We start from the raw sequence: 19,997 nt of genomic DNA, 5'->3' as shown, positions 1-19,997 counted from the left end.
ACGTTTGTACGGATAGTAGAGTGTGTGTGGTTGTTTAAATTTCCTTCTATGTGGATGGTATAATTGGGTTTTGTTTTGCTTCTCCGCGTGTGTGGATAGTATATTTTGGGTTTGTTATGCTTCTTCCCGTGTGTGGATAGTATATTTTGGGGCATGTAAGCGCTCACGTACGTTTGTGTGGATAGTAAAGTGTGGATTTTTGTCACCTTCCCTTCAGTGTGGATAGTAGGTTATAGGGTTGTTTTTGCTTCTCCACGTGTGTGAATAGTATAGTTTGGGTTTGATTTTTGCTTCTTCGTGTGTGTGGATAGTAGATTATGGTTATGATCTGGCTTCTTCCCGTGTGTGGATAGTAAAGTTTGGGTTTGGTTTTGCTTCTTCGCGTGTGTGGATAGTAGATTTTGGTTATGTTTTCGCTTATTAACGTGTGTGGATAGTATATTTTGGGTTTGTTATGCTTCTCGGAGTGTGTGGATAGTATATTTTGGTTATGTTTCTGCTTCTCGGCGTGTGTGGATAGTATAGTTTGGGTTTGATTTTGCTTCTTCGCGTGTGTGGATTGTAGATTTTGGTTATGTTTTGGCTTCTCCCCGTGTGTGGATAGTAGATTATTGGGGTTTGTAAGTGATCACGTACGTTTGTGTGGATAGTAGATTATGGTTGATTTTGCTTCTTCCCGTGTGTGGATAGTATAGTTTGGGTTTGATTTTGCTTCTTCGCGTGTGTGAATAGTAGATTAGTGGTTAGTTTTTATGGCTCATCACCTCTGTGTGGATAGTAGATAATATGTGAAGAGAAAAGTAGGGGATGTTTTCCTTCACGTCCGTGCTTTAGAAATAAAAACTCAAAGCGTCCGTCAATCGCGCCATTCTACGGAATAAGCGCAAAGAAGATGGTAGCAGTCACAGCTTTATTCAACAACTTAAAAGACAGTTGGTACTGGATAGTGGATGGAGCCTGTGTAGTGGAAAGGCTTGAACATGAATGGAGACATCCAGCTACCAAAGACTTTGTGACAAGTCAAGTAACCAGCCTCAAGGTAGCTATGGATCTTGTCCAGGGAATAATAGAGGAAGAAGTAAAGAGATTAAGAGGCTTCATTCACCCTCCCTGTGTGAGAGTGGGAACATTGAAAGAGGCCATTGATCATGTCACGAGAGTCAGGTGCTTCTTAGAAGATATCTTGGAATGGAGTGAGTGGTCTTTTGTAAAGTGGGGAATAGGTCAGCTCAAGAAAGCAGAAGAACTGATGAGGAAAGTGCTGACAGAAGAAGTGAAGAAGATCAAATAAACCTGGACTAAAGAGAGAAAGGAAAGAGACAATATAAAGAAAAAAGAAGACTTTGAGAGGCTCAACAACAATTGGATCAAAGTCCAGGAGAAATTCAGAACGATAGGTCATCCAGACTGGATTCCAGAGTCGGAACACGAGAAGAAAGGAATATTGGGAAAATTCAGGAGATGGATGAAGAAATGGAGAAAGTAGAAGAAGAAGAAGCCAAAGGCCCTTTTCAGGGCCCCTCATAGGCCTCGAAAAGAAATGACTTTCTTGCCTCAAATTTTTTTTCTCATGTTTTATCAGTGTTTATAATCCACGATATACTCCCATGTTAATTTTCCCATTGTTCCTAGACAGACCCACTATGTTAAATTCCCATTGTCCCCAAAGTGCCGGTCCTGTATTCCCCATGTTAAATTCCCATTGTCCCTAGACAGACCCACCATGTTAAATTCCCACTGTCCCCAAAGTGCCGGTCCTGTATTCCCCATGTTAAATTCCCATTGTCCCCAGCGTGCCGGGACCATGTTTGTAATGGTAAGTCCCATTGTCCCTAGGGTGCCCCACTATACTCCTCACGGTTTATCAAGTTACCATAATTTGTTTTGTATCCTTTTGAAACAAATACATAAATGTTGCTTTCTACATTTTTATAATTAAGCAAATAAGGACACGAGAGCTGAAGTTTGGATAAACTGTTAATAATTTGCTTCGTCTAATACAGTTTCATAATACGTAGAACTTTACAACGTGTTCTTACTGAGATTTACATATCATGCAAATTCTCTGCGCACAGACCGCCCAGGTGGCCCAAGTTGTTAGAGCGTCCGCTCGTATGTGGGAAGTCGCATGTTAGAACTCCGGCCGAGTCATACCAAAGACTTATAAAAAATGGTACTAGCAGCTGCCTCGCTAGGTGCTTAGCAGTAAGATGTTAGTGTTAGGACTGGCTGGACTGTTGTCAGGACCATGTGACTGGGTGGGACATCATGCTACATGTCTGCGGATGATGTCCCAGTGCTACATATCACTATAAACTGCTACATTCCATACATCTCAGCGATATGACTGAATGTTTTTAAAGCTACTTTAAAAATCTAAATCACACACACTCTACTCGCATATACTTTGGCCAGATCGAGACTAGTGTAAACAGGGGAAGTGTAGATTGGCACATTACCAGGAAATCGATAGCTCAGAGTTTATTCATTCTTATCAGTGATGGATTGTTAGGTAACTAGGATCGTTAGGTAACTAGGATAGTCAGGTAACTAATTTCAACTTTCCCTCCCTATTCAGCGGTTAATATCTGTTTAAAAATTTGCATGCTTTCAAGGTAAAGTAGTACACTGTAATGATACTTGGGAAAGGTTTTTAAAAGGTCAGATTCTGGAAAGTCTGTTTCATAAGCATTTTAAATATTTCGTAATTCAGTACAACAATGTTTCGCGAGATCTAACTATTTGTATGCATGGCATATTCATTAAGACTTGTATCGACAAAAAGACAGATAGACAGAGAGATGGAAAGGGGTAGCTATGCATGCCCTTTCATTGTCTTGTCATCTACCAAAACTAATGTTTGAAAAATGTCAAAGATTTGGCAATGAACAACGTAACGATCATATCAACGGCTCATTGGAACCAAAAGGAAAAACGTCATAACTGGAAGAAATTTATTGTGTTAGTCCAAAACATAGAAACATAAAGCTCAAGTCTATATAGCCTTACAACTTGCGTGTAGGGTTGATAGAAACATAATAATGGAAAACTTTAGCTCTTAGTTTAATTTTATTCCCACCACTCCACTATAAAACCATCCACATACTGTATCGCTATTTCGTGTCTCAAAATTAAAAACTACCCCACAGCGTATGTCACAACTTATTTGATAGTATTCTTTAAGGTCTTAGAGCCTTTAGGGTGTCCTAACTTAGGTGATATTGTTATTGAAGGACTTATGGCCTTTAGGGAGTATTGTTATTGAACGACTTATGGCCTTTAGGGAGTGCTAATTTCTTATATTCCCTATATCACTACTTCCCTCTTGCTAAGGTGATAAAATACCGCATAAATACAAGTCTAGAAATATCATTGGCCAATATCAAACCCTGCCTTGCAAACATATCTCAAGGAACACTAACTTGATGCTAAATTTGTCTTCATACAGAGAAGAACCCTTTTCCCTACTCCTCTTTTCCATCTATCCATTCTTATGACATGGACAGGCTGATAGCAGTCCCATCATAAACCAATCAGAAGTTAATATAAGTTCACTTGAATATGTGATTTATTCGCTTTCAGAATTTAAATTTGCAACACTCTGGTGCCATCTCGAGACGGTGACCGGATAAATCCTCAAGTTTCATGTAGAAATTACTTCCTCACTCAAAGTTTTGAACTACATTGAAACTTCGCAACAAATAAAAGAACTTTCACCATCTTTTTGGATTCCATTTACACATCGAAAGCCTTGTAGAATTTTAAATGTGAAAACCAGTTATTCTCCAAGATATTATAGAATCATAATTTGCTCATAAAATTTCGAAAAGTATCCTGTACTGTTGGCTGCCAGATCACCTTGGTAATGAAACGGCAGATGCAGCAGCAAAGCCATGTGCGTCAGAAGGAATTTTTCGTGCGGTTGGGGACAAGGACACTTTTCTGGGGTGGGGTAGGGTGGGGAGGCAAAGCCAAAGTTAAAAATATACCAGGCTGACATTGCACCATAGATGTGATAAAAATTCGAGGGGGGCGGGACTATTCAGTCCCTTCCTGCAGACACCCATGGCCAAAGCTTCCCTAAAACCACCCATCTAAAAATGAAAGATTCCAAAATCTGGCTTCAAAGATTATGCAAAGCAACATGTTCTTAATACTTGTTAAAATATGTGGAATTAAAAATTCAGAATATCCAACCAGATGTTTAAACGATTTTACATGTGTTTCTTTTATCCTTTATTGTATATACCTTTTACAGAATTTTAGCTATACTCCATCATATTTTACCTTGTTGTACTTCACGCTCACGTTTATTTGGAAGGGATTATTTTTCTTGGGTTTTGTGCAATTTTTCGTTTTAACATTCTTCGATTTTCACTTTTAGTTGGCAGCATATAACCACCTATGTGCTGATATGCCGATAAATGCAACTACATTCATTCATATCAGTTTCAGTGAAGGATATTATCCTAAAGAGATGCACGTGCTTTTGGCTTCAGTGAAATGTGCACCGCTCTGGTGACCTAAGTGGTTAGAGCTTCCGCTTGGGATGTGGGAAGTAGTGGGTTCGAGCCCCGGCCGAGTCATACCAAAGACTTATAAAAGTGGTACTAACAGCTGCCTCGCTAGGCGCTCAGCATTAAGAGGATATTATTAAGACTGTTCGGCCTGGTGACAGGATAATGTGACTGGGTGGGACATGATGCCCCAGGGCTATATCTCAGTACTCAGTATAAAATGCCACAATATAGACATCGTAGCGATATGACTAAAATTGTTAAAGCTACGTTAAAAATCCAACACACACACACACACACACACACACACACACAAATGTGCATAATGAAAAGGGTTACGGTACTTACCTTTCTGGATTTTCTATTCTGACATTATCAAGTTGTGATTTTTCTAGCATAACTGTAAATAAGTTCAGATTCAACCAAATATTTTCATTAACCGGATAGTTTGTTGTCAGCTTCTTCGGTTGTATGGGTGGGAAGGGGTGGAAGTGAATTGATGCGTGTTTCAGAAACTTTCTGGATCAACTTAACCTGCAGATGATATGCTAATTTTCTGTTATATTCTACTCTTTCTTAGAAAATATGTTTTTGCATTTTTGGAATTTTAGCGTAGCGATTAGCAGTTTTAGTCATATCGTTACGATGTTTGTAGCGTGGTAGCTGATCCCTAGCGCTGGGACATCATGCCGCAGACATGTAGCATCATGTCCTACCCAGTCACATTATCCTGACACCAAGACTATCACTAGCCTCTTAATGTCGTGCGCCAAGCGAAGTAGCTGCTAGTACCATTTTTATAAGCCTTTGGTATAACTCGGCTGGAGCTGGAGCTTGATTCCGCGACGCCCCCATCCGAGGCGGACGCTTTAACCATTTAGGCCACTAGAGCGCTCTCGTAGATAATATATATCGTACCTACTATAACAGGCTCAAGTAGATATACCTCCTTATATAATGTATGCATGGTAAATACCTGTGAAAGGCTGAAAAGTACGAAATCATGTCAGTTAACGATGATCAACTTGAAAGATCTTGATGAGTATGGGAATCTAGGGAACAAAGGAATTTCTCGTCTAACTTGGCTGTTATATATTTGTAAATATTTACGTTATATTTATTTATTTTATTATTTTTGCGAAAAGAACATAACCCCCGTTTTTAGCAAATAATAATAGATTTAGAACTGACAAGATTAATAATCAAGACATATTTATCATTTATGTTAGATACAATGTTAAAACTGTTAAGAAATGTATGTTATAATATTTATTTATTTATTCATTGATCTATTGTATTTTTATTATATTTATCATTCGGAACAGATTGGGCTGAAGTTGACTGTCGACTTGCTTAAAATCATTACAAAGAATTTTCTCTCGTCTGCAAAGCATAAACGAGACAGAGGTATTATTTTTTCAGACCGTGGCATATGTGTCCATGTTTCGTGCTTCAGCGTAGACTTGAATTACTCCATTTAACTCCTTTTTGTTGTTGACACTATCGAATGTATAGTCCCGAAATGCGACGGCCTTATTCATCGTGGAATACGCTACACATTAAAACGGAGCGTAGAGTACATCCCTACAGCATGCCCCTACATGGCATGGAAAGGGAGAATATATTAACCAACACAAAGGTTGTAGGCTGCGGCCCAATATGGCGAGATATCGTGTTCCACGGAACCGTTGTTTATTTATTGTATTTACTGTGAGGCTTTAAAGTTAAGAGATGATTCAAACAACAATTGTTTTTTTTTTTATCTCTAAGATCATATATAAGGTCATTTATTATCTCCAAGGTAATATATTAGTCTCCAAATAGTCTTCGGCCTTTTCACAATAATCCTCGACTCGACTGGCAAAGTACTTAAAAGCTAAGGGACCGCTCCCGTGGCCTAGTGATTAGAGCGTACGCCTCGGATGTGGGAGGTCGTAGGTTATAACCCCGGTCGAGCCATTCCAAAGACGTATAAAAATGGTACTAACAACTGCCTCGCTTGGGGTTTAGTATTAAGAAGCTAGTATTAGGACTGGTCAAAATAATGTGATTTGGTGGGACATTATGCTACATGTAGGCGACATGGTCCCCCAGTGCTAAACATCACTATACACTGTCACATTGCAGATATCGTAGCGATATGACTCAAAAATTGTTAAAGCTACCAAAAAAAAACAACAAATCTCTCTCTCTCTCTCTCATACACACACACACACACACACACACACACACACACACACACTTCAATGCTAGGCTAATATTGATGAATGTCATGAAAATAAATGGCAAAAGATAAGTTTATGTCAAAATGATTGAAGCTTGAAACAGTCATTGCTACATTTCTGACGTTTCCGCTTGTTTTAAATATATATCAACTTACTCTCCTACTCTCTAATCCCAGCAAAACAATATGATTCAAGTGACGATTTCGACAGAGATTTCTCAGCTCAAGAAGTTTGGGAAACTTTGGGTGATACTTGTTCTCATGTCTGTCAGAGGTAATATGTTATTCGATTCAGCCCTGTTGCACACTTGGCTGCAATATCACTCTATTATAAAACTTGTAGTGCATTCCTGCTAAGTGTAGCAAACTATCAGGTTAATTTTTCGCGTGTTTTATACCTGCCTAGGCTAGCCCGACTTGCTTAAAATCAATGCAAAGATAACAGAAATGAGCATTACATTTGTGCATGTTTATTATCACAAGGATATGCACCGCAGGTCAAAATGTGGACCGCACTTTTTTAATTTTTGCCTGGCAGGGTATTAAAGTTCACAACGTTCATATCAGCAGACCATTACGTGGTGAACGGTAAAGCACAGGTAAGGAAGCAAATAACTTTTGATGATATTAATGGTGAGAAGGTAACTCCCTCCCTCTCTCTCTCTCTCCTTCTCTCTCTCTCATCAAACAAGTTTTATTTAAAATGTGGGTGGGTGTATTGGTTTAAAAGTGCTTTATCTGCATGTCTTTCTATAAAGATTTATCGTGATGAATGATTGCTGCAATACATTTCACTGTTCAACAGTACTGTATTGTATCTACCATCTACCTACCTACCTATCAACCGCTCCGATGTTCGCTATTGCCAGGAAATGAAGAAAACCAGCTTGTATATAAATTTAAATGAAATGACGAAGAAACTTCACCATATAAAATGTCTATTATTGTTTTTAAATGAAATCATGACTTTTACAAACCAGGTACTGCGTAGGTTCGAGTCTTGGGCTCGTCCGTTGTGGGTATGTGCGAAAGCGTGCCAGTAGATTCTAGTGAGTCGGCGATTCTTACCATTTGAACTGGTCGCCATGTATAGATGCTTCCCGATAAGGTCACTTGCGGACGATATTCTGTCCATTTTACCTGGACGATGGGCAACCAGACAGTTTCTTCTATATGCGATCACCAAAATTTACCTTTTTAAACAAGCCACACTGATAAAGCACAAATCTAGGTACTAACAGAAAGCTTGATTTGCGGTCTCTTTGTGTATGTAATTTTCGTAAAAGTATCTTGAGATTCAATGAATTTATTTCAACTTCCAAATGCCATATGCATGCAAGTCAACAGTAAATCTGCCAGCTGACCACAAATATGGCGGCTGATGACGTCATTCGGGAACTATCTATAGCCTTTCACGCGCTGTAAATTGCCGTTAAACCCAAAGCTAAACAACAAAACAACACTAACAAATGAGTAGATATGATTAAATATATGTTACAAATTGCATACCTCGATAGTTGTGTAAATACTAAAAGAAATTAACAAAACAAAGCGCTCTAAGCGCTTCACAACATTAGACAACGCCTATAACATAAAAAAACATATAATGATATTATTACAATATACAAACACCATGAAATTCAAAAACAAACATGCTGAAATATTTAAGGTAGGAAACATTATTAGATCTTTAAGTTTGTTCTTGCAGTCGAAATAAGTGAGTTTTGAGAGTACTCTTGAATGGGATCACTGTGTCTTTGTGTCTAAGTTCAGTGGACAATTCATTCCACGCTGCTGGGCCCTGGTATGCGAAAGAACGTTGTCCATATGACTTCGTTTTCGTAGTGGGAATAATGAGTATACGATTGTCAGAAGAGGAGCGTAAGTATCTAGCTGGTGTGTACACATGGGTGAGATCGGATAGGTATGTTGGACTGGAGTCCGTCAGTGAACCGTAGCACAGAGAACAAATTTTGCGTTTAATTCTGGATCGAATGGATAGACAGTGTAGGATACAGAGCAGCGGGGAGGTGTGCTCTGATCGTGGTACTCTAAGTATGATCCGAGCAGCTGTGTTTTTAACTTTTTGAAGTTTCTGAAGTAGATATTGAGATGAACCAGACAGAACTGAGTTACAATAGTCCAGTCTTGAAAGTACTAATGAACATACAAGTGTTTTAGTGGCATCAACTGAAAGATATTTGCGAATGGAGCTGATGCGTCTCAGCTCAAGATATGCAGCCTTGCATATGTTCATGACATGTTAGTGCAACGTGAGAGTACTGTCCAGAGTGACACATAGGTTTCCTACTGACTGTGTGAATTTAATGTTGGTGTTACTGATATTTATTGTTTGAGGTAAAGGATGTGACTGAGAAAGTCTTTGTGTTGTGATCAGAATGGCCTCAGTTTTATCATCATTCATCTACAGCTTGTTACTTGTCATTTATGATTTCACATCAGAAATGCACATCTCTAAACCTTGGATGGTATCATCAGCTTCAGTCAGGTGGCTAGATTTGTATATTTGGGTAACATCAGCGTACAATTGGTGAGACACTGGATGATGATCTATGACACTTGAGAGCGGCTTAGTGTATAGAATGAAGAGAAGATGTCCAAGAACAGACCTCTGTGGAACATCAAAATATAGATTAACTGGGCTGGAGTGTATTCCATTTGCAGACACAATTTGTGTCCTGTTGACCAAGTAGGACTTGAACCACAGTAAGGCTGTATCATGAATGCCAAATACATGCTGGAGACGGTGAAGTAATATATCATGGTATATTGTTTCAAATGCTGCAGACGATCAAGGAGGGTGAGGACTGTAATCTTTCCGCTATCCAAAGCAGCGAGAATATCATTAACTACTGTTAGAAGAGTAGTTTCAGTACTGTGACAAGGGCGATATGCAGATTGTACATTGCTAAAAAGACTGTTTGAATTCAGATGAGATACAAGCTGGGATAGAACAACCTTTTCTAAGAATTTTGATACGAATGGGAGATTAGAAACTGGGCGGTAGTTTTCTAAATCGCTATGGTCGAGTGTTGGTTTTTTCAGCAGAGGCTTTACACTGGCAGTTTTGAAAAATGATGGGAATTCCCAGGATGAGAGAGAGGTATTAATACCATCAGTTAGTGAAGGCAATGCTGGATCTAAGCACTCAAGTAGCAGTGATATTGGAATTTGTTCAAGTTCACATGACTTTGGTACACTCTTCATCACGATTATACGTACTAAATCCATAGAGACGGGTTCAAATGCTGCTAATAGTCGCCGCTGAAATTCTGTATCCCAACTGTTTGGTGACGACGAGTCAATTGAAATTGTGTTGTCAAGCTTATCTCTAATGGTTTGTACTTTGTCACGGAAGAAATTTGCAAACAGCTACGGAAGGTCGACTAGAGAGAAGGTAGTTGGAAGTGGTGTACATTTGTTCCTTGATATTAGCTTGTTAATAATCTCGAAGAGCTCTTTGCAGCTGAAACTTTCCATGATCTTAGTACTGAAGTGGGCTTATTTCGCTGCATGGACTATGTTTGTGACGTTCTTCTGAGCGGCTTCATAGATTTGCTTATGAATAGTGAACCTGGTGGAAAGCCAAAGCCTCTCAGCTTTACGGCGGTCTCTTTTAGCAGTGCGAAGCTGGAACCTAACACTGCTATACCACGGAGAACACTTTTGAATTGATACTCTGCACTTGGTAGCTGGGGCATGTTTGTCGAGCAATGAACGCAGGCAGTTATCGAGTTGTTCTGCTGCAGGAGTTAGGCAAGTTGTTAGGTTTGCTTGGTTGTCATGCATTAGTTTGGTTCTGTTTATAACAAGGATGTTTCTCTTAGTAGCAAATAAAGGTGGAGGGTTAGGGACTGATACGTCAAGATGGCATATAATGCAGAGGTGATCTGATGCAAGTTCGTGGGATACCAGGGAGAGACGCAGAATATTATCGTCAGGTCTATGAAGAATCCAGTCTAAAATGTGACCATGGGTGGGTTGGTTAACTGACTGTTTGAGGTTGAAAACATTAATGGAATCCAGGAGTTTTGTTGTGTTTGGGTTTCCGGGACAGGCAAAGTGAAAGTTTAAATCTCCAAGAATAATCAGGTTGCCGCCTATCGAATTTCCATACTCAGGAGATTCGGAAACTGCTCCAAAAAGATACATTCAGTCAGATGTCAGTACCTGATAATTCTCTCATATGTAGGTTCCCTGTTTCCCTCTAAATAATAATAATAATAATAATAATAATAATAAAGGTGTGTGTGTGTGTGTGTATCAATTAAAGAACTTTCACCATCTTTTTGGATTCCATTTACACATCGAAAGCCTTGCAGAATTTTAAATGTGAAAGCCCGTTAGTCTCCAAGATATTATAGAATTATAATTTGCTCATAAAATTTCGAAACGTGTTCTGTACTGATGGCTGCCAAATCACCTTGGTATTGAAACAGCAGATGCAGCAGCAAAGCCATGTGCGTCCGAAGGAATTTTTCGTTCGATTGGGGACAAGGACACTTTTGTGGGGTGGGGTAGGGTGGGGAGGCAAAGCCAAAGTTAAAGATATCAGGCTGACATTGCACCATAGATGTGATAAAAAATCGGGGGGGGGGGGTGAAGGGGGAGGACTATTCAGCTCCTTCCTGCAGACACCCATGACCAAAGCTTCCCTAAAACCACCCATCTAAAAATGAAAGATTCCAAATTCTGGCTTCAAAGATTATGCAAAGCAATATGTTCTTAATACTTGTCAAAATATGTGGAATTAAAAACTCCACAGCAATCGTCAGAATATCCAACCAGATGTTTAAACGATTTTACATGTGTTTCTTTTATCTTTTATTGTATATACCTTTTACAGAATTTTAGCTATACTCCATCATATTTTACCTTGTTGTACTTCACGCTCACGTTTATTTGGAAGGGATTATTTTTCTTGGGTTTTGTGCAATTTTTCGTTTTAACATTCTTCGATTTTCACTTTTAGTTGGCAGCATATAACCACCTATGTGCTGATATGCCGATAAATGCTGCTACATTTATTCATATCAGTTTCAGTGAAGGATATTATCCTGAAGAGATGCACGTGCTTTTGGCTTCAGTGAAATGTGCACCGCTCCGGTGACCTAAGTAGTTAGAGCATCCGCTTGGGATGTGGGAAGTCGTGGGTTCGAGCCCCAGCCGAGTCATACCAAAGACTTATAAAAGTGGTACTAACAGCTGCCTCGCTAGGCGCTCAGCATTAAGAGGATATTATTAAGACTGTTCGGCCTGGTGACAGGATAATGTGACTGGGTGGGACATGATGCCCCAGGGCTATATCTCAGTACTCAGTATAAAATGCCACAATATAGACATCGTAGCGATATTACTAAAATTGTTAAAGCTACGTTAAAAATCCAACACACACACACACACACACACACACACACACAAATGTGCATAATGAAAAGGGTTACGGTACTTACCTTTCTGGATTTTCTATTCTGACATTATCAAGTTGTGATTTTTCTAGCATAACTGTAAATAAGTTCAGATTCAACCAAACGTTTTCATTAACCGGATAGTTTGTTGTCAGCTTCTTCGGTTGTATGGGTGGGAAAGGGTGGAAGTGAATTGATGGGTGTTTCAGAAACTTTCTGGATCAACTTAACCTGCAGATGATATGCTAATTTTCTGTTATATTCTACTCTTAAACTTAATGCTTTCATTTTTTTATTTCATTTTTTACTACTTACCTTATTTCTTCTTGTACTTCATGTTTAATTTATTTGGGAATGGTTTATTTTCCTAATTTTGTTTCGAATTCTTTATATTTACATTTTAGACGTTTGCCTCTAATAGGCACCAAATTAGTGTTATTTTTTTGACGTGCTGGTGAACCCCAAATCATACATACATACGTTAAATTTCCCACAAAACCATCCAATGCTAACCATACAAATATACTGCATGCACATTTGATTGCTTGGTACACATCACATTATCGTAGATAATATGTTTTTGCATTTTTGGAATTTTAACGTAGTGATTAGCAGTTTTAGTCATATCGTTACGATGTTTGTAGCGTGGTAGCTGATCTCTAGCGCTGGGACATCATGCCGCAGACATGTAGCATCATGTCCTACCCAGTCACATTGTCCTGACACCAGGACTATCACTAACCTCTTAATTGTCGTGCGCCAAGCGAAGTAGCTGCTAATACCATTTTTATAAGCCTTTGGTATAACTCGGCTGGAGCTTGATTCCGCGACGCCCCGCATCCGAGGCGGACGCTTTAACCATGTAGGCCACTAGAGCGCTCTCGTAGATAATATATATCGTACCTTCTATCACAGGCTCAAGTAGATATACCTCCTTATATAATGTATGCATGGTAAATACCTGTGAAAGGCTGAAAAGTACGAAATCATGTCAGTTAACGATGATCAACTTGAAAGATCTTGATGAGTATGGGAATCTAGGGAACAAAGGAATTTCTCGTCTAACTTGGCTGTTATATATTTGTAAATATTTATGTTATATTTATTTATTTTATTACTTTTGCGAAAAGAACATAACCCCCGTTTTTAGCAAATAATAAAAGATTTAGAACTGACAAGATTAATAATCAAGACATATTTATCATTTATGTTAGATACAATGTTAAAACTGTTAAGAAATGTATTTTATAATATTTATTTATTTATTCATTGATCTATTGTATTTTTATTATATTTATCATTCGGAACAGATTGGGCTGAAGTTGACTGTCGACTTGCTTAAAATCATTACAAAGAATTTTCTCTCGTCTGCAAAGCATAAACGAGACAGAGGTATTATTTTTTCAGACCGTGGCATATGTGTCCATGTTTCGTGCTTCAGCGTAGACTTGAATTACTCCATTTAACTCCTTTTTGTTGTTGACACTATCGAATGTATAGTCCAGAAATGCGACGGCCTTATTCATCGTGGAATACGCTACACATTAAAAGGGAGCGTAGAGTACATCCCTACAGCATGCCCTTACATGGCATGAAAAGGGAGAATATATTAACCAACACAAAGGTTGTAGGCTGCGGCCCAATATGGCGAGATATCGTGTTCCACGGAACCGTTGTTTATTTATTGTATTTACTGTGAGGCTTTAAAGTTAAGAGATGATTCAAACAACAATTGTTTTTTTTATCTCCAAGATCATATATAAGGTCATATATTATCTCCAAGGTAATATATTAGTCTCCAAATAGTCTTCGGCCTTTTCACAATAATCCTCGACTCGACTGGCAAAGTACTTAAAAGCTAAGGGACCGCTCCCGTGGCCTAGTGATTAAAGCGTACGCCTCGGATGCGGGAGGTCGTAGGTTCTAACCCCGGTCGAGCCATTCCAAATACGCATACAAATGGTACTAACAAGTGCCTCGCTTGACGCTTAGTATTAAGAAGTTAGTGTTAGGACTGGTCAAAATAATGTGACTTGGTGGGACATTATGCTACATGTAGGCGACATGGTCCCCCAGTGCTAAACATCACTATACACTGTCACATTGCAGATATCGTAGCGATATGACTGAAAAATTGTTAAAGCTACGTAAAAACCCAAATCTCTCTGTCTCTCTCTCTCTCTCTCTCTCTCACACACACACACACACACACTTCAGTGCTAGGCTAATATTGATGAATGTCATGAAAATAAATGGCAGAAGATAAGTTTATGTCAAAATGATTGAAGCTTGAAACAGTCATTGCTACATTTCTGACGTTTCCGCTTGTTTTAAATATATATCAACTTACTCTCTCACCTTCTAATCCCAGCAAAACAATATGATTCAAGTGACGATTTCGACAGAGATTTCTCAGCTCAAGAAGTTTCGGATACTTTGGGTGATACTTGTTCACATGTCTGTCAGAGGTAATATGTCATTCGATTCAGCCCTGTTGCACACCTGGCTGCAATATCACTCTATTATAAAACTTGTAGTGCATTCCTGCTAAGTGTAGCAAACTATCAGGTTAATTTTTCGTTTGTTTTATACCTGCCTATGCCAACCAGACTTGCTTAAAATCAATACGAAGATAACAGAAATGAGCATTACATCAGTATAATCACAAAGATATGCACCGCAGGTCAAAATGTGGACCGCACGTTTTTAATTTTACCTGGCAGGGTATTAAAGTTCACAACGTTCATATCAGCAGACCATTACGTGGTGAACAGTAAAGCACAGGTAAGGAAGCAAATAACTTTTGATGATATTAATGGTGATAAGGTAACTCCCTCCCTCTCTCTCTCTCTCTCTCTTTCTCTCTCTCTCATCAAACAAGTTTTATTTAAAATGTGGGTGGGTGTATTGGTTTTAAAGTGCTTGTCTTTCTATAAAGATTTATCGTGATGAATGATTGCTGCAATACATTTCACTGTTCAACAGTGCTGTATTGTATCTACCATCTACCTACCTACCTATCAACCGCTCCGAAATTCGCTATTGCCAAGAAATGAAGAAAACCAGCTTGCATATAAATTTAAATGAAATGACGAAGAAACTTCTCCATATAAAATGTCTATTATTGTTTTTAAATGAAATCATGACTTTTACAAACCAGGTACTGCGTAGGTTCGAGTCTTGGGCTCGTCCGTTGTGGGTATGTGCGAAAGCGTGCCAGTAGATTCTAGTGAGTCGGCGATTCTTACGATTTAAACTGGTCGCCATGTATAGATGCTTCCCGATAAGGTCACTTGCGGACGATATTCTGTCCATTTTACCTGGACGATGGGCAACCAGACAGTTTCTTCTATATGCGATCACCAAAATTTACCTTTTTAAACAAGCCACACTGATAAAGCACAAATCTAGGTACTAACAGAAAGCTTGATTTGCGGTCTCTTTGTGTATGTAATTTTCGTCAAAGTATCTTGAGATTCAATGAATTTATTTCAACTTCCAAACACCATATACATGCAAGTCAACGGTAAATCTGCCAGCTGATCACAAATATGGCGGCTGATGACGTCATTCGGGAACTATCTATAGCCTATCGCGCTGAAAAATGGCGTTAAACCCAAAGCTAAACAACAACACTAACAAACGAGTAAATATGATTAAATATGTTACAAATTGCATACCTCGATAGTTGTGTAAATACTAAAAGAGATTAACAAAACAAAAGAAAAAGAAAACAACAAAAAAACAAACAAACAAAAATTAACAGCCCCACCCCTGAAACAAGCGGTATTGGAGTCTTATTTTTGTAGCAAATTGTGATATGAAAAGAGAACAAGATGGTAACATAAATCAGTTCATGGTGTGGTTTACCTTAGGCATTCTCGGTACCAGTATCTTTTTTTGGGAGGGGGGTGACAGACAGATGCCCCCCCCAAAAAAAAAAATTCCTCAAAAAGTGTTTTTATGTGCATGTGTGTCCCCCTCAGGTGTGTATGTTGGATTTTTTTTTCTTAAGAATTTAGATCAAAAATTTATTTCAAACTAAATTTTGAACATGTATGTTTTTGTTCCCTAGTGTATTCTAAAGGGTTGTTCATCCAATTTGGAATTTAATCTCCCATTTCGGATTCCCGTCCCTTATATTTTGATTAATCTTTGCCAGAGATCTCATAAGTCCTGTGTATGCTATACGTGTGATGCTATATTGTATGTATGCTATATATTTGTCTGTCAGGATGGCAACTTTGATCAAATTATATTCCCCATCTGTCTTATCTTGGAAATATATCATTATTTATTTTATTTTGTTTTAGTTTTGGACAATGTCCATTCACTCAGTCCAAAATCTGAATTTTTGTAATTTAGAAAACTCTCTTTTGGGATTTTTTTAAAAGAATTTAAATGAGAAACGGTGCTTTTAATAAAAAACATTTTACAAAACAAAATCCTATTGTGTTATGTGCTTGTTCACTGTGGGGCGTTTCTCAGTCTTCCTCAAATATTTCGAGGGTGAGAAGACCGTGCCGTATTTAAGGAGCCACATTTCCTTCATTTCTTTATGCTTCTCTTAAATTTCGGGCACGCCTAGTCTTTCTTCTTGAAAGTTATATTTCATTAAATCTCATTTTCAATATCTAAAAGAAAAGCAAAATTGTTCCAAAGGTTCTAAATAAATCAGATAAAAAAAATGTTTGTTAGTTCCCTAAATTAGTACGGGTAATACTGTATTCTTAGTTTAAACTTTTATCCATTCCCATGAGTCTGTGTACTGCTTGCGCGTGTCCTACATACGAGTTTTTTTTTCTGGGGCTCTTTCTCAGGCCTGTTCACTTCGCGTAATAATAATAATAATAATGAGGACTTTGTATAACGCCTTATCTTTAGAAGCTCTAAGCGCTTTACAACATTAGACAACGCCTATAACATAAAAAACAACATATAATGATATTATTACAATAAACAAACACCATGAAATTCAAAAACAAACATGCTGAAAATATTTAAGGTAGGGAACATTATTAGATCTTTAAGTTTGTTCTTACAGTCAAAATAAGTGAGTTTTTAAAGCACTCTTGAATGGGATCACTGTGTCTTTGTGTCTAAGTTCAGTGGGCAATTCATTCCACGCTGCTGGGCCCTGGTATGCAAAAGAACGTTGTCCATATAACTTCGTTTTCGTAGTGGGAATAATGAGTATACGACTGTCAGAAGACGAGCGTAAGTATCTAGCTGGTGTGTACACATGGGTGAGATCGGATAGGTATGTTGGACTGGAGTCCGTCAGTGAACCGTAGCACAGAGAACAAATTTAGTGTTTAATTCTGGATCGAACGGATAGACAGTTTAGGGTGCAGAGCAGCGGGGAGGTGTGCTCTGATCGTGGTACTCTAAGTATGATCCGAGCAGCTGTGTTTTTAACTTTTTGAAGTTTCTGAAGTAGATATTGAGATGAACCAGACATAATTGAGTTACAATAGTCCAGTCTTGAAAGTACTAATGAACATTCAAGTGTTTTAGTGGCATCAACTAAAAGATATTTGCGAATGGAGCTGATGCGTCTCAGCTCAAGATATGCAGCCTTGCATATGTTCATGACATGTTAGTGCAACGTGAGAGTACTATCCAGAGTGACACATAGGTTTCGTACTGACTGTGTGAATTTAATGTTGGTGTTACTGATATTTACTGTTTGAGGTAAAGGATGTGACTGAGAAAGTCTTTGTGTTGAGATCAGAATGGCCTCAGTTTTATCATCATTCATCTACAGCTTGTTACGTGTCATCCATGATTTCACATCAGAAATGCACATCTCTACACCTTGGATGGTATCATCAGCTTCAGTCAGGTGGCTAGATTTGTATATTTGGGTAACATCAGCGTACAATTGGTGAGACACTGGATGATGATCTATGACACTTGAGAGCGGCTTAGTGTATAGAATGAAGAGAACAGGTCCAAGAACAGACCTCTGTGGAACATCACAATATAGATTAACTGGGCTGGAGTGTATTCCATTTGCAGACACAATTTGTGTCCTGTTGACCAAGTAGGACTTGAACCACAGTAAGGCTGTATCATGAATGCAAAATACATGCTGGAGACGGTGAAGTAATATATCATGGTATATTGTGTCAAATGCTGCAGACAATCAAGGAGGGTGAGGACTGTAATCTTTCCGCTATCCAAAGCAGCGAGAATGTCATTAACTACTGTTAGAAGAGTAGTTTCAGTACTGTGACAAGGGCGATATGCAGATTGTACATTGCTAAAAAGACTGTTTGAATTCAGATGAGATACAAGCTGGGATAGAACAACCTTTTCTAAGAATTTTGATACGAATGGGAGATTAGAAACTGGGCGGTAGTTTTTTAAATCGCTATGGTCGAGTGTTGGTTTTTTCAGCAGAGGCTTTACACTGGCAGTTTTGAAAAATGATGGGAATTCCCAGGATGAGAGAGAGGTATTAATACCATCAGTTAGTGAAGGCAATGCTGGATCTAAGCACTCAAGCAGCAGTGATATTGGAACTGGATCAAGTTCACATGACTTTGGTGCACTCTTCTTCACGATTATAAGTACTAAATCCATAGAGACGGGTTCAAATACTGCTAATGGTCGCCGCTGAAATTCTGTATCCCAACTGTTTGGTGACGACGAGTCAATTGAAATTGTGTTGTCAAGCTTATCTCTAATGGTTTGTACTTTGTCACGGAAGAAATTTGCAAACAGCTACGGAAGGTCGACTAGAGAGAAGGTAGTTGGAAGTGGTGTACATTTGTTCCTTGACATTAGCTTGTTAATAATCTCGAAGAGCTCTTTGCAGCTGAAACTTTCCATGATCTTAGTACTGTAGTGGGCTGATTTCGCTGCATGGACTATGTTTGTGACGTTCTTCTGAGCGGCTTCATAGATCTGCTTATGAATAGTGAACCTGGTGGAAAGCCAAAGCCTCTCAGCTTTACGGCGGTCTCTTTTAGCAGTGCGAAGCTGGTCCCTAACACTGCTATACCACGGAGAACACTTTTGAATTGATACTCTGCACTTGGTAGCTGGGGCATGTTTGTCGAGCAATGAACGCAGCTAGTTATCGAGTTGTTCTGCTGTAGGAGTTAGGCAAGTTGTTAGGTTTGCTTGGTTGTCATGCATTATTTTGGTTCTGTTTATCATACGGAGGTTTCTCTTAGTAGCAAATAAAGGTGGAAGGTTAGGGACTGATACGTCAAGATGGCATATAATGCAGAGGTGATCTGATGCAAGTTCGTGGGATACCAGGGAGAAACGTAGAATATTATCTTCAGGTCTATGAAGAATCCAGTCTAAAATGTGACCATGATTATGGGTGGGTTGGTTAACTGACTGTTTGAGGTTGAAAACATTAATGGAATCCAGGAGTTTTGTTGTGTTTGGGTTTCCGGGACAGGCAAAGTGAAAGTTTAAATCTCCAAGAATAATCAGGTTGCCGCCTATCGAATTTCCATACTCCAGGAGATTCGTAAACTGCTCCAAAAAGAGACATTCAGTACCTCATACTTTTTTCATATGTAGGTTCCCTGTTTCCCTCTAAATAATAATAATAATAATAATAATAATAATAATAATAATAAAGGTGTGTGTGTATCAATAATGGGATTATATATGTTGATTATTTATATTTCTATTCATTTTTGAGGCACCGAAGGAACTTAGATTGTTTTGATTAATTTACTTAGTTTGTCGCCCTGAGGTGAGAGATGAAGCCAGGGCTCCATCCCGCGCTCAGGCTGGTACACTGCACTTCTCGGGTTGCAAACGAAGCCTTCCACCCACCCACCCGGCTCCGGTCTTGTT

General features: G+C 38.7%; 1 protein-coding gene across 6 annotated transcripts in view; it reads left to right on the top strand.

Annotated features, from left to right (window-relative positions):
- Window positions 1-7,256: 7,256 nt before the first annotated feature.
- The window catches only part of LOC149780959 (ATP-dependent translocase ABCB1-like), a 91,244-nt gene continuing 78,503 nt past the window's right edge, over window positions 7,257-19,997 (top strand). For 3 of the 6 annotated variants that reach the window (XM_089938062.1, XM_089938066.1, XM_089938060.1), the window contains exon 1: window positions 14,880-14,954. The gene's annotated coding sequence lies outside the window, so the exon portion shown is untranslated. Of the gene's footprint in view, window positions 7,341-14,835; window positions 14,955-14,977; window positions 14,997-19,997 lie in introns of those variants that run through there. The other 3 variants (XM_089938063.1, XM_089938061.1, XM_089938065.1) reach the window with 3 other exon arrangements.

The sequence above is a fragment of the Sinohyriopsis cumingii genome, chromosome 16 (assembly GCF_028554795.1).
Source record: "Sinohyriopsis cumingii isolate HCF-2022 chromosome 16, ASM2855479v2, whole genome shotgun sequence".
In the NCBI taxonomy this organism is placed as follows: domain Eukaryota; kingdom Metazoa; phylum Mollusca; class Bivalvia; order Unionida; family Unionidae; genus Sinohyriopsis; species Sinohyriopsis cumingii.
Note: the sequence above shows the minus strand (reverse complement) of the source record. Positions and strands in the feature narration are given on the sequence as shown.